General features: G+C 36.0%; 1 protein-coding gene across 5 annotated transcripts in view; it reads right to left on the bottom strand.

The window, feature by feature from the left end:
* Nucleotides 1-12,690, bottom strand: part of INPP5A (inositol polyphosphate-5-phosphatase A) — a 283,547-nt gene that overhangs the window by 67,285 nt on the left and 203,572 nt on the right. The window lies entirely within an intron of this gene.

Here is a 12,690-nt window from a genome sequence, read left to right as displayed (position 1 = left end):
AGTTATTTCTATTTATTTATTTATTTATTTATTTATTTATTTATTTATTTATTTATCTATCTATTTATTGGTTCGATTTATATGCCGCCCTTCACTGGAGACTCAGGGCGGCTTACAATGCATTAAGCAATAGCTTTCATATTTTTGTACATACCTGCTTAGTAGGGCTTTCGGCCCCCCCTAAGTGGTGTTCTTTTTTATACAAAGTCATCTTATTGCCCCCACAATCCGGGTCCTCATTTTACCTACCTCGAAAGGATGGAAGGCTGAGTCAAACTTGAGCCTAATGAGATTTGCCTACTTCCAACCATTCCTGCTTTCTGCCTGTACTTCAAATGATGCTTCTGTATCAGTAACTAACAGCATATTCCAAGATTACCGAATCTTATTTGTCTCTTTATTTTTTTGTTCAAAATAGAATATTTATTAAACTTTTTGAATTCTATTGCCTCATCCCTATGTTGAATACAGAGTCCACAGTAAAGAAAATTAATTTTAAGTTTTTCCCCACCCCGGGAGAAAAGATAGCAACAGCAATAGCACTTAGACTTCTATAGTGCTTCACAGTGCTTTACAGCCCACTCTAAGCGGTTTACAGAGTCAGTCTCTTGCCCCCAACAATCTGGGTCCTCATTTTACCGACCTCAGAAGGATAGAAGGCTGAGTCAATCTCGAGCTCCAGGCTCAAGTAGAGTTTGTACTGCAATTAGTATTTCATTCTAAACACTGGACACCAAATACATCTTTTAAAGAAAAAGAGGAGGGTTTTTTTTCGGGAACATTGAAGGATGAGGAGGCAATTTAGAGCCACATAATTTACTTCAGGACTATACAATAGTCCTTGTCTTATTACCACTTGCTTAGCAACCATTCGAAGTTACAATGGACCTGCCCAGAGCTAATTATAATGCAGATTCAAACTTATAGCAGCTGTCCCCAAATTGGCAGCCAAATTATAGTAGTCCTATTGTATTTCTAGTCTTAAATGAATGAATTTATCAATGAATATATGACACAAACAGGATTGTAGGTCAAGCTCTGTTACCTGTAAGGCAAAACATGCAGATGCTACCCTCCATCACAACAGTACTTTTCAGTTAACAAGCTCTTGGGGAAGCATAGCACCAGTGGCGGCTTAAGATGATCTTTTGGGTGTGGGATGGTTCCAGTAGTTTGCATCAGCAACAAGACTACCAAATCCGGTTGACAACTAGAAGGCATCAAAGAGTTAAAATACTCTGTGAGGGAGATGTATTGTTTTCATATTTGATAAATAATAAAACACTCTTTGTTGCCATCTAGCGGCTACCTTAGTAAGTACTTGGCTGCATGGCTGATTGCCATGCAAACACATAGCCTACCCTACAGTGTTTTCACCTAATGCTCTGTCCCTATTCATAGTGACTCTCTAGTCTAGGCAAATGCCTACAATTCTCTACATGATAAGTTTAATTCAGTCCAGCAATAAATCAGAACAGACATGGCTAGTATTACTGTCTTGTCTATGTGTGTTCACACACACAGACACACAAACTATACACACATGAAGACAAACACACAGAAACACTTACATATACATTATGGCCGCATTTTTAGAAATGGTCTGCCACCGTCTTCTTTCTTGGACTAAGAGAAATTGATTGGCCCCAAATCACCAACTGGCTTCGGTACATAAAATAGAAGTAAAACTAGTGGTCTCCTCAGTTTCTGCTCCAGTACTTTTAACCACTACATTCTTTCTTTCAACCTTATATAATAATTTCTAGAACTCCTGGCCATTAGGCTATGTAACCTTATAATATTGAAATGGCTAATTTAAGATTGTGTCTGCTAAAGACCTTTACAAGTGTTGCAGAACAACAACTATTATGCACTATTTCTTTTTTTTTTCTTCCAGTGGAAAATTCCCTAAAGGAATAGCTCTATCCAGTTTAGATTTTCTTAAGGTTCAGCACAGTTGTGGCTTCAGAGATACATTCAGAGAACATCTGCTTGTTTGCTTACAGTTTTTGGACATAGCTGTACATAGCTTTCCATAAAATCAGAATGAAATACAGCATACCAGCTTTTATTAAGTTTCTCAAACTAACTGTAATCTCAGCTTCAATTGGTGCTTGAGTGGGATTTATTTATTGTACTTCTACCCAGTTGCAATAAAAAAAAGGCTCTTGATGGCTTACATAGAATAAATAACAAATAATACAGCTAAATATTTATGGTACAGTCTAAAACCCCAACAATCATAATCATAACGTGAATCATAATCATAAATAAAAATAGTAACAATAAGAAATATTAAGCAAAAGACACAGTAATACAATAAAAAATAAAAAATAAAGATAGTAACACCAAACCAGGGAAGATCTCTGAAAAAAACTAGTTTTCAAATCAGCAAAAAGGCCAGCCTAATCTCCACAAGGCGTCTTTTCCATATTGTTGCCTCCTTCCTTCAGCATACTAAATCTCATTTAAGTGAGGGATTTGTAGGAAGTAAAAAGGGAGAGTTTTAAAATTTGTACTTGTATCTCTATGGTAGATGTAAACTGGACTCAGAAACCAATTAGTGCAAGGCCTGCAAAACCAGTGTTATTTGCTCCCAATTCTGGGGGCCAAAAAATGTGTGAGCCACTGCATTTTGAACTAATCACGGTTTCTAATATTCTTTAAGGGTTGCTTCAAATACAGGGTTTTACAGTGTTCTAACCAAGTAGTTCTCCCCTTACTTTATCCTCATTTAAAAAAAAAAGCCCTGGGAAATAAATTGGACTGAGATATAGTTTTTAGGCGAAAGTCATCCAGTTCATGGTCAAGTAAAAAAACCCATCCTAGGTCCTATCAGTTTCATCCGAGTACCTCAATCATTTCATTATACTGGTTCTCAATAACAGACTTTAGCTTGATTTATTTTAATTTAATCTGCTATTCAAACAAAATGCCACATTATTATTACTTTTTTGGGGGGGTAAACAATAGCTTGAAATGTAAAAGCACAATGCCAGCTTTCTTGGCTGCACTGCTCTTTTCTTACACCACAGACTACGATTTTCCTATCAGAGACCTTTCTGTTATAGATGCAACATTATTAAGCCTTGCTTGATTCTTAGCTCATAAAGATATATCAGAAAGTTCCTAAGTGCTAGAGACTCAGCCAAGAAGTTAAGGAATCTATCCTTGTTAGAAACTTTCTAAATTCACTATAACACATGCAGTGCATAAACATACCATAATGCTATCATTCTCTATTTCTATATTTCTCCAAGAAATGTTCTGGTGATGGGTGGGCTCCAAGATACTTTTTACCAATTTTTCATGCCCATCCCTCTAAATCTGACCCTGCTCCTAGGCTTTTATCTTTCTGACAACTTCACGCAAGCAAACATGCAGCTCCTCTGATAGCATGAAATTGGAAACAATGGTCTATGGAAACAAAAGCAGAATTGGAGAGCAAAGAAACAGCCCGAACCTGATTTTTAGACACAGATGTTTGTAGGACCCAATCCTGAATTGGCTGAAAAGGGGGAAATGGGGGAGAGTTGAATTCAAAGGTTGAAGTGTATAGTATAAAAAAACTAAGTGAAGCTAGGTAGGTTTTCAATGACTGAATCTTTCAAATAAAGTAAGTTGCTATTGTGAACTTCAATCACATTTTCTCATTTCAAAATTAGAGGAGAAAAAAAACAAGCAAGGCAACAACAGAAAAAAACATATACACACAATGAATTCCAAGACAGGGATTCCATCACTATCTCCATGCATTTCCCAGGCTTGATGTCCTCTATCTGGTATATACAGTATTATGAAATCACTGGCTAACAGTTGCATCCAGTTTCACAAGCATTGTCATTTACTGAAACTTCTCTGTTTAGTCCTGAAACAGGAACCAAAGTTATTCTGAAAAGAGGCTTAGAGCACCAGCAGAAAATGTCACGCTCAGAGAATTTTGATTGAAAAAAGATTTAAGGTTTGGTTGGAATTATGGTTTCTTTGGCTTCTCATGGCCATTATTTTGAGCTGAACAAAAAAAGGGGGCTATGTGAAGACTCTACGATATGCACCATTATGAATTGAGCAGGAGGGTTTTGTTTCACAAAAGGCGATATGCACCATTTACAAATGAAGCAAAGTGGAGAACTGCTTTGCCATGTGAAGTTTCTTCCTTTGTGATTAAACTTCTCTTCCTTTTTTTCTGCATAGCCCGCTACCCAAAAGGCTGAGCATCATGCTTCAGTGCACAAAATTCATGTATTCATTAAAGAAGGGGAAAATCCTTGAAAAATTAGTACAAAGGCAGATGCATAATTTAAACTCTGGTAATAGTAGCCCTTATTTGAACTCTTTCACATTTACATAGTTTAAAAAAGCATTTATGGAGCTTGCATGCTTAATAACAACAATAACAACAAAACTTTTCTCTCTGAAAACCAAAATTAATTTTGTTTATAGAGCATTTCTGGAAAAAAAACTTATTTGGGGGGAAAAAAGAAGTATCTGCTACTATATGGAAAATGGAAATCTCCCCTCTCAACTTTCTTTTAATCAAATCTTGAAAAGGCCTTCCTATCTGCCACTTACATACTAATTTTAATTAGTCTGGTCAGTGACAAATCTTGGCGTACTTCCATAATCCTTAAAGCCATTATATGAATTGGTTTCACAACTGAGTTCTTAAATGTATATTTTCAGACATATTGTGTTTTCCTGTATTTTCCTAGATTGAAAATGTTGAATAATAATTACACATAACAGCAAGGAATCTGGTAACCTATAGACACATTTTTATGACTGTAAGCTGCCCAGAATTACCCTATGGTAAGATAGGCGGCCAATAAATTTTATAAATGAATGAATGAATAAATAAATAATAAATAAATAACTGCTAGACGGATTTATTTCACCAAACAGATTTATGAACATCTTTTGTTTTGTCTTCTTCCTATGAAGGAGACGTTATAGATTTTTAAAATTTGATTCTTTATGTTTATATATGTTATGTACAGAAATAATATCTATAACTTATTTTACACAAACATCTGCCCAAATATTATATTAGATATTCATCATTTAAAAAAAAAAAACACCTTCAAATTGCAGCAAAATCAGAAATCAAAAAGTTCAGTTCACTTGCTTAGGAATTTCTAATTCGGATTGTGAAAACTACAGGCTTTATGCCTGAACCAGTAACTAGATAACCAAAATCAAAAAAGACCTGAATAGCTGCCAGAGCAGAATTCTTGTGAGTCCCAAACCACCTAGCCAGTGGAAGATATGGGAGTTTCAAGTTAAAAAAATCAGAAAAGTGGAAATAGTTGTAAAAATTAACTTAAAAAATAAGAAAGCCATATACAGTAAAATAAGATATTGTTAATCCTGTATCAGATATTTGTGAATGTTAACTACTGTAGTACAAAATATGGCAGTACTGTATATGACAGAGGTTTCATCAGACTGACATGGAATCAGTGCCTCTCCCATAAAAAAATATGGTGAGATGTCAATTAAAGAAACCCATATTGGCTCAGTTGTCACCAGGGAAAACAAGGACTGTGTTGGTGTTGGAATTCCTGAACATCTGGTGAAAAATGAGTTTTGCCCCATTTTACAACCTTTCTTGCCATAGTTGTTAAGTTAGACTGTTGGTTTGCACTCCAAGCTTGGCAATTTGGTTGCAAATGTTTCATCACCATTTGAGGAGACATAGTCAATGATGTCTCCTCGAATGTTGACAAAATGTTTGCAACCAAATTGCCAAGCTTGGAGCTTGGCCGCCTAACTATCCAACCAGAGCTACTAATATTCAAACACGTTTCATAGTTGTTAAGTGAATCACTATGTTGTTATGTTAGTAACACGTTTGTTAAGTGAATTTGGCTCCCCCATTGACTTAGTTGTCGGAAAGTTGCAAAAAGTGATCACATGACCCCGGGACACTGCAACTGTCATAAATATGAACCAGTTACTAAGCATACAAATTTTGATAACTACGAATAGATGGGCAATAAGCATGGATGTATGTGGGCCACTAATTTATAACATTCTACATGAATAGAACAGAATAGAACAGAATAGAATGGAATGGAATGGAATGGAATGGAATGGAATGGAAAGGAAAGGAACGGAACGGAACGGAACAGAACAGAATAGAATTCTTTATTGGCCAAGTGGTGATTGGACACACAAGGAATTTGTCTTTGATGCATATGCTCTCAGTGTACATAAAGAAAAATAAAATATATTCATCAAGAATCATATGATACAACACTTAGTGATAGTTATAGGTTACTAATAAGCAATCAAATCGTACTAGGAAACAAATAAAACAATATAAATTGTAAAGATACAAGCAACATGGCTATAGTCATAAGTGGGAAGAGATAGGTACTAGGAAGGATGAGAAGAATAATAGTAATATAGTCTTAGTAAATAATTTGAGAGTGTTGAGGGAATTAGTTGTTTAGCAGAGTGATGGCATTCGGGGAAAAACTGTCCTTGTGTCTCGTTGTTCTAGGGTGCAAAGGAACACAAAAGAAGAATCCAAGGCTCTTTTTCTCAGAGTCAACATGAACAAGAAAACAGTTCCATGACTTGAAAGCAATTGGTTTAGAACTTTAGAGAAATGGGGAGGACTAAATCTCCCGTGGTTCTATTTTTGTCAAGCTGCAGATTCATTTGCCAAAGGAAGCCAATGGAAATGAATAAGGACCAGCACAAAACAAACAGTGAAGAAGAAAGAGGAAAAACTCTATTAGTGTTTCTATGAAGCTTGAGAGTTTTCTACTGCCTCCCTGGTTTCCTCCAGAAGTGTTGGAATATAAATCCCTACACTTACTCAACATAAGGTTTAGACCAGGGGTGTCAGCCTCATGTCGTCACGGCGGCATCACGTGACATATCAGAACTTTTTTCCTCTTTGCTAAACCGGGCTTGGGCGTGGGCCGGGAGTTTGACAGTCCTGGTCTAGATGATGTTGTAGTACAACAAATCTCTGTATCAAGTTGGAGAAACCTACCCTAAAAGAAGAGATCATAAAATAAAATGCTAATTCTCAAGAATTGTTTTAATTTTCTCCCCGGAATGTTGCAAAAGCACACACCCAACATCTATTACTAATTAAGAATAACACCAGACTTTATAGGTCAAAAATTGACTGACATCACTTTGTACAAGCAGTATTGAGATACACAAAGAATCTGTTGTACTTTACAGCTTATGTTACATTGTAATGCAGTAAATGAAAAGCCACTATTATGAGAAGATGTTTATGTCAGTATCTGGAACAAATCTCCTTTTTCCTGTAATAGTATTGTCCTAAATAGTAATGTTGCCCTGATAAACAACATGTGATAAAAATCCTATAATCTCAGCTCATAGGATCCACTTGTTCCCAGCTTCAGTTTATTGTGCTCATTCCTTCCTAGTATATTTCTAAAAGTAATTTCACTCAGTTGTGAAATTACCTCTCTTCCCCCAATTGTATTGTTTACTTGTAATATTCTTATTCTATTCCTGAAGTTTATTTTTAGAAAGTATAATAGAACCAATTTAAGAAAAGAAATTGACACACTTATTCTTAATAGAGCTAGATCAACTTTCCAAATCAATATCAGATTTTTCAAATTAAGACCATAACCTTATGAAACATTATGAGTTATATATTTATAAGTCATCTAAATATCTAAGAGAGACAAATTAAGTATCAAATAAAAAAAAAAGGATTAAAGTAAATCACCAGCTCCTTTATCCACAAATGCCTGTAAAGTTATATGTAAGTAGTATAACCCAAAGTTATACATCTTTATAAGGCAAAAATCTACAAGGAACTTATAACAATAAAGGGAAAATCAACTAGAAGTATAATTCCATGAAAGCTTCCTCTTTTGCCTTTTTCAAAAGTAGTATTTTAAACTAAGTGAGCATTGCAGAGATTAATAAATTGTTGACTCTGAACTCTGGGACTGATGTTCAACATATCTGAAAGATACTATCAGGAACACTTCTTTACATTATATTACAGGTTGAAACATGACTTTAGTATGACCGACTTTTCCAGGTGATCTAACAATCATGAAACAAGTTTAGCAAAATCTTCTTTCTTTTTCTCCCTCTTGTTCAATATACAGTACTACCTTTTCTTTGGTTAGTGCATCACATAATAATTTGAAGAATTTGGAAAACTGATATTTTCTGCCTGAGAAATGTATCTGGGGCAGGAGCAGCTGCAAATGGAACCTGGAAGTAATAGACATGCTACTCCTTCTACCACATTCTCCTGCATACTCCTTCTCTGGCAGCAATAGCATTGCTGCTTATCTTTTAAGTTGGCCAACTGATTGCCCCAAAACAATCAATCAAAATAATTCTTTGTAAGGTGGATTTTGCATTTTCATATACAGGCATGTTTTTTTTTCACAGCTCCATGTGGCCTGGATAAATACATGAATGAAATAAATAAACCTTACCTAAATGAGATATAAACACTTAGAGATTCTGGTCGGAAACATCTTATTTATGGGAGAATATCATAAATATTAGCAGGTTTAAAATGCATTGGTTCTTGATCCGAAATTATGATATTCAATAGTTTGGAATATGCTTTACATATTATGTTAAAGAGGAAATATGTCTGGCTTTAATAAATTGAACCTCCCAGTCATTCTTGAACAAGGCCAGAAGTGCATTTTAAGATCTAAATTTGCAAACTCTATTTTCTTCCAGAGGATTACATTTTTAACAGTAAATGGTAATGAGTACTAATCATAAAATCCAAAAGAAAGAGCTTCACTGCCATCTAGGTGATGAATGGCAGGTGTAGCAGCAGCCAGCCAGTTCTACTCTGGACTCAGCCGTGACAAGCGCTGCTGGTACAGCTTTCACTCTTTGTCACCCAGTGCCAGCTGAGTCCCCCAGCTGCCAGTTGCTGCCACACAAGGCATAAAACATACACTTGGAACAATTGCAGTGGCACACAACACATAAGACTGCATTATTAATTAGCTTAATGATGCTCATCTCTATTAGAAAGCATGCAGTAATTGTGTTAAATTTGTGTACGCTTTTAATTATTGCTACAAATGGTGCCAAGAGTTTATTAAGAGTATCCTCTAATTCTGTTTGGCTGTGTAAATAGGTTTTGTATTCATTTGCATCTGAAACGCAGGGAGGGCTGCAAGTTACTTCCTGCTGGGAAAAGCATTCCTTTTTATTTCCTAAATGCTGTCATCTTTCACAGGGTGATGCCAAGCGAAACCCACATGCCTGAGAAGTGTGTCATCTTTTCCTGTAGCCAGAAATTAAAAGTAAGTTTATAGCCACATTGCTACCAGGCCATTCTAGCTGAAGAACAGACCACCCAGGACCATCCTCCTTTCCATGATAGAAACAAATGCATCAATTACTGTAATTTACTATTGCAAAGAGTGTATGGCTCATTGACCTGTCATTATTTTGAAGATGGATTTAATTAACCTCTCTTGAATCTTGCCAGGAAGTGTGAGAGTATCAGTGTGGAACACTGGATGTGTCAAAAAACAGCTGAAGAGATGGGTAATCGGTGTACTGGAATCCAGCTTTACCTAACTGAAAACTCTGCTCATTTTAATAATGAGGGAGCAACAATAACAATCTACAAAAGAATGTATAATCTCACTTCCAATACAGTCAGGGTCTTAAGTAATGTGTGTATTGTTTTTCAAGCAGGCAAGCACTTTTCCACCCACAAAAAATAAATACATTGCTAAATAGATATACAGTCTTCTGGGAAAGAAATCTGGACTAGAAGCTTGGCAATAACATGAAATTTATTACAACAGCCATTACAAAATTTATGCTGCATATATACAGGTGCCTCAGGTGGACAGATTTACTTTGCTTTCATTAAGACAACCCTTTTTACCAGAAGTTACATCTGATAATTGTTTATTATGGGTTCATTAGGCACATGGTCATCTTGAAAAGTTAATTTACTTCACAAAAAGTTGTTAAATCCAAGGAATGAAAAAAATACTTTAACATAACCTGAAAAGGCTTGTGATGAAAGTTTACATGCTACTAAACATGCTGAAAACATTCTGAAAAAATAAGATGTCTTTTGTCTTCAAATAATAGGATGTGCTTTGTCTTTTACTGACTGTATATTTGGAATCATTACTTAAAAAAGTAGCTCAGTTGTGCTCAGTTCTATTAGAAGTGGACCTAGTTATTTGTGTTTTCTCATAATTGGTAAATATAGGGTTAGACTGTTTGTATCTGCAATATTTTTGGTATGGCATTCTGAACAGTCAGAAGTACTCAACCAGCCTCTAGCCATACCATTACTCAGCAATTCCAACATCTGCAAATTCTTAGCAGCACTTTACAGCATTTTTTTATATTTCTGGTGATTTTTTGTTGTTGATTTTCTAATTATTGTCCAGGGTTCTGGGAACTGATCTTCCAATATCCATATTCTGGGCTTCTATCCCTCTTGGCCATTGTAAATTCCTCATATGGGAGAGGGAAATACTGGCATTCTTGAAGAAGCTATTGGTATACCATCACTCTAAAAGACCAACCATGACCTAGTTAAAGAGGATTATTACACTCTTTAATCTTCCATTTTAGAAAAGGTTATTGTGAGGATGGAGAGCCAATCAAGAGATTGAACCACCTACCCAGGGAGATTAATAGACAAATTAATAGAACCATATCAATTCCCAGAGACAATCTAGTAACTCCTGTAAGTAAAGTGGGCAGTATCTAAATTTGACAAACAAATAAAGCAAATGACAAGTGTCATGAAATACCCTCTGAGAATGAATGAAAAGGGTTCTTCTTCACAGAAGATACTATTTTAATAGTTAGCCTCAATTTCAGTTTCATGAAGATAGGATATTTTATTTAATATATTATGTATATGAACACACACACACACACACACACACACACACACAATCTGAGTTCCTTTGGATCATCATTTCAGAGACATTTCCAAGGGTGGGCAGAAATGCAAAAGGAGTGGGAGTGATTTCCAACTTTCTGCTGGCTTTCCCAATAAGTTTCTTTGTGGGAATCTGGTAGGGAGCATTGGAAATCTCCCTCTCGCCATCCCTGCAGGCAGGTAGTGGTTGCTGCTGGGTTGGGGAGGAAGCGGGGGATTCTGAGACTGGCTGGGAAAGTGTCACAGAATGTTGAAAATGAAGATCAGCAGCCCAGCACTACAGCAGCCAGTTGCATTGAAGAAGGACAACTTCCCCAAATCTCATTCCCTTGGGGTCACGGGATCTGGATTTTGAACATTTTGTAAATTAGCTCTCTCTCATAAACACATACCACACAACAACACACACTATGTGTCTATGTGTCTGGGTATGTATTTATAGTATAATATATAATAAAAATATAGAAGAAAGAAGTTATTTAATTTGACTGAACATTAGTACTGATCAGGTCTCAATTAATTTACCATCTCTGCTAGAAAAGAGACCATTGTAGGAGAACTTACTGCCATTAGTCTTCATGTGGCTAAGCCTTTTGTTGCATGTGAAAGCTTCTTTCTATATGGGGCACCTGAAATAAGTTCTCTGTTTTTAGCACAATTACTGTACCATGAGGGCTAAAAATCTTTTCATGGATCGCTGTTTTGTTTTGATGAAGGGGCTCATGTAGCTCAATGAAGCTATGAGATATGCCATGCAGGCCATCCAAGATGGACAGGTCACAGTGGAGAGTTTGACAAAATGTGGTCCACTGGAGAAGAAAATGGCAACAAACTCCAGTATCCTTGCCAAGAAAGCCCCATGGACAGTATTAAAAGGCTAAAAGATATGATGCCAGAAGATGAGCCCCCTCAGACTGGAAGGTGTCCAATATGCTACTGGAAAAGAGCGGAGGGCAATTATAAGCGGCTCCATAAAGAGTAAGGCAGCTGGACCAAAGCCAAAAGGACACTCAGGTATGGATGTGTTTGTTAGTGAAAAGAAAGTTTGATGCTATAAAGAACAATATTGCATGGAATATGATCTTTTTGCAGTGGTCCTTAAGTGAACGCTATGATTGTTAAGCAAATTCATTTATCCAATGGGTGTTTTTTGCCAGAAATCAGAAGTGCACCCTGGAAACCGCCAAAAAATGCAGAAAATCGTAGTGACTGTGGGATGCTACAAATGGCTATAAATGTGAACCAGCTGTCAAGCATCTCATACTTTTTGAAGGGTCCATAATAACTTCAAACTGTTGCTAAGCAACTGGTCATTAAGCAAAAAGTACCTGTAAGCAATTAAAGCACTGATGCTAACAATGGATTGTCAGTCACATGAAAACCTTCAAAACGTTTGAGGTGATCTACCACAAGCATGATTTCCTCCCTTCCCCTCTTTATTTTAATTCTTCCCACTAATTTATCACTGTTGCTACTATATTACTCCCACTATTACTTTTTTGCAAGGCCTAGTAACTAGAACAATATATTATGATGGTTTTTCTAACTTATCCTTGCTCTAGTATGCCACACTATAATCAAAGATATATAGTAATGATATTCAGAAAGGGATTAGATCACTTAATCTTTGCTACAAAGCAAGACTGAATAATGCTTCCATTTGTAGATTAATGTAAAACATTTCACTGTGAGGCCTAACAAATTATTTTATTGAATTACCTCTGAAATAAATTAGCATATTTACATAATAGTTTATTATGCTACTGCGCATGGAAAAG

Source organism: Pituophis catenifer, unplaced genomic scaffold (assembly GCF_029215685.1).
Source record: "Pituophis catenifer annectens isolate HBS135680 unplaced genomic scaffold, rPitCat1.0.hap2 SCAF_6, whole genome shotgun sequence".
NCBI lineage: Eukaryota > Metazoa > Chordata > Lepidosauria > Squamata > Colubridae > Pituophis > Pituophis catenifer.
Note: the sequence above shows the minus strand (reverse complement) of the source record. Positions and strands in the feature narration are given on the sequence as shown.